Source organism: Choloepus didactylus, chromosome 2 (genome assembly GCF_015220235.1).
Source record: "Choloepus didactylus isolate mChoDid1 chromosome 2, mChoDid1.pri, whole genome shotgun sequence".
Lineage (NCBI taxonomy): Eukaryota > Metazoa > Chordata > Mammalia > Pilosa > Megalonychidae > Choloepus > Choloepus didactylus.
In genome coordinates, this window is record NC_051308.1 from 200,705,767 (window position 1) to 200,709,435 (window position 3,669).

Genomic DNA, 3,669 nt, shown 5'->3' on the forward strand with positions numbered 1-3,669 from the left:
GGTGGGGAGGCGATCATTCAGGGTCAAGGGTCACTGAGGCCCCGAGGGAGAGGCGGTCAGTGGAATTCTATGATGACCCCTAACAATCTTCACCAGTGTATAATTCTGTCCACCGTGACTGTAATGAGACAATGCTCCCGTGAATGTCACATTACATGGCAAAAGGAATTTGGCAGATGTAACTAAGGTTATGAACTAGTTGACAACATTATCCAGATGGATATAACATAATCACATGAGCCCTTTAAAAGCAAAGAGTTCTATCCAGCTGGTGACAGAAGAGGAAGTCAAAGATACAAAGCATGAGGCAGATTTCATCTGCTTTTGCTATCTTGAAAATGGAGGGGGTGATGGCAAAAGGATCTGAGAGCAGCCTCTAGTGCCAAGAGCAACACGTGGCCAACAGTCAGCAAGGAAATGGGGACCTCGGTCCTACAACTGCAAGGAACTGAATCCTCCAACAAAGCGAAGGAGCTTGGAAGTAGATTCCTCTCAGAGCCTCCAGGTAAGCCCAGCCCAGTCAAGCTGATACCTTCATTTCAGCCTTGTGATACTGTGAAGAGAGAATCCAGTGGAGCCCCCAGGCTACCTCACAGAATTGTGAGGTAATAAACGGGTGTTGTTTTAAGCCACCAAGTTTGTGGTAATTTGTTAGGCAGCAATGGAAAATGAATACACCTGGTATAGACTTCTCCTTCCGTCTGTCCCAAACTCTTATTTTGTTTCTGTCATGAGAGGCATTTTGGCCTCGTCACTAAACTTTCAGACTATAGGCAGGCAGGCCTGCGTTAGAATTTTTCCTCTGTGAGGACTGGCAGTCACATACACAATAAACATGCAATAAACGGTAGCTGCAATTCTCATTCTTATTCATTCTCTGAGTCTCCGCTCAGCTCCCACCCCCTCTGTGAATGTTTCCCTGGGTCCCAGCAACTCCTCTGGGAAGTTCGTCATGCCCTCTCCCCTGCTCTTTTACTTACTCTGTTATTGCATGCCTCACGCCAAACTGGTGACAAGCCATTACCAGACTGTGACCCCACTGGAGGGCAGAAATCTTTTCTTTTCAGAGCCCTACATGGTCCCTGTCATGAAGAAGGAGTGCTGAGAATGTCTGTGGAGATGAATATAGAGGAATTTTCTAGAAGTATTAGCTATCCAGCGAGGAGGACTGCGCAGGATGGGGTGAGTTACCAGGTAGCTGTGTCAGGGATGCCAAAAGGGATGCACTCCATGACATTGTGGGTCTTTCTGCCTCTTGCTTGTGTTTTGAAGCTGGGATTTGTTTCAGAGAAGCAAAAAACAAGAAGCTGGGAGGGTGAGAGACCTCTCCAGTTGGGGTTAGTGGGGAAGGCAGTCAAGTATTCAGGCCAGGCATTAACTCACTCATTCAATTATTTTCACATGCATTGTTGTCTTTGGCAGGATTGCACTGGGAGGTGCTGAAACAGACTTTGATAAAAACAGGCTGGATTTTGACAGCTGCTCCTTGGGGAGAAGCTTTGGGTAGAAGCCACATCATGATCAAAAACTGACAGATTCAGGTCTCCAAGGAGCAAAGTCACAGGATGAGGAGGGGACTCTGATGTATGTGCTTTGCTAGGAGAGAGGAGGGACAGAGACTTGTGGTTGTTTCAGTGGTGTGGGACAGGGAGAAGGTGATGAGGGCAATGGGCCCTGGCAGGTTGGGGCTGGAAACAAGGAGCCTCCCAGCTCTGCGCAGGGATCCGAACAGGAAGGTGCACTTGTAGGTGCAGAAACAATTGACCTGCTTGGCCGAACCAGTGGAAAATGGATGCAGGATGGATCCTTGGCGCCCCTTGGTGGCCACACTGAATAACTACACTTGCGATACCACCCAGAAACAGCCAGTGCCCTGCTCAGCTTCACCTAACTGGGGACTAGGAGGATCCACCCACTCACACAGGAGGACCACTCATGCGGTAAAAAATGATCTGTGTGAATGGATTTGTGTGCATATGTGGTTGTGTTTCTGTGTGCTTATTTTACCCAAATGTGTAGGTGTAAACATGTATATGAGTGTACACATATGCATTTGTGTATATGTCTGAGTATGTCAGTGCTGGTGATAGGGCACATGCAGGTGAGTTGTGCATGCATGTGTGCACTGGGCACTAGTGTGCAAGCATGCACTTCTGTGCTTGTGTGCACTGGCGCCAGAATGCGCATCTGTATATATTTGTGTCTGTTGGTGTGATTGCTTGAGTGCCTGTGTCTCTGAGTGGGTGTGTGTTAATGTAATATTTTGGAGCTTGGCTTTCCTTTCTGTTACACATTGAAATAGTTAAGCTCCATAATCTTTTTGTTTGTTTAAAGTTTGCTCTTGGATACAGGCCTGTTCCAGAATAACTAGCAGATGCGAAAACATCCATTATGTATTTTTGCAATTAGCCGAAAACCCAGAAACTTTTCTTAAATAACAGACACAATTCTGTGGGTTGCTTATTGCTGGGAGCCACCTCCTTCCCGGCTCATCTGAACCAGTCCTGGACCTAGCCCCAAGTCAGGCCAAGCCAGGGAGGGTTTGCAAACAGTCCCTAGTGAGATGGAAAAACCACTAAGGGTTTCAGAATAGAACTCGAGGGACAGCTTAAAGTGAGGAGCAGAGCAGCCTCCCAAATCTGAAAGGCCTTTGTCAAACTGACTCATCCAATCCAGGAGTTATCCCTCTTTCTAGTCTGGACCCAGCTAAATAGGCACAGAATAAAATCCACACTCCTTTATTTACTATTAAAGGTTGCTCCTTTATATTTCCCCACCTTATCTTTGCATACTCCTATCTCCCACTGCTTGGTATGTGGACCCCTACCCCCTCCAGCTGAGTGGGTCTCCCCTGCCCCTCAGCCATCCCCACTGCCATCCTTTTGCTAGTGTTATTTCCCTCTCTTGGAATGTGCTGTTCCTCTCCTCCAACACAAACCAGGAGCCTCCTGACCACTAGCTGTATTACTGCAGCAAACTTTGTTAAGCACATATCCCATGCACTGGGGAGGGTAACCAGGAGGCAGAAACAGACTTAGGGGAATTTCTCAGCATTTGGGTTCTTATGGGAAGACATTTCTTAGCCTCTTTTTTTCCTCCCCACTTCCACAGACAGTTTGTCCTGTGTCCTGAGTTTCAAGAGGGCCCAGAGAATGAGGCTGGGATTCCAGGTGGACTTCAGACTCCAGATACTACAACCTGAACAGAAGAGTTCCCAAACCACAGAATCTCAGGACTGGAACACTCTAAAACCCCTGCTGAATAGGAGTTTTAGAGACATGGAGAACTCATGTCCTTAGGCAGCCCAAGTCACTGTTGGAGAGCTGTTTCGATTTGCTAAAGCTGTCGGAAAGCAATATATGGTACCAGAAATAGGTTGGCTTTTACAATGGGGATTTATTAGCTTACAACTTACAGTTCATAGGCCATGAAAATGTCCAACTCAAGGCATCAACAGGACAATACCTGGACTCTGAAGACAGGCTGCTGGCATCTGGGACACCTCTGTCACACGGAAAGGCGCAAGGCGGGCATCTGCAGGTCCTTCTCTCCTGGGTTTTGTTGCTTTCAGCTTCTGGCTGCTCCATCTCTCAGATTCTCTGGGTGCTTCTCTGAATTTCATCTCTTGACCTTTTCTGTGTGCCCTTTCTCCCCTTATAAAGGATTCCG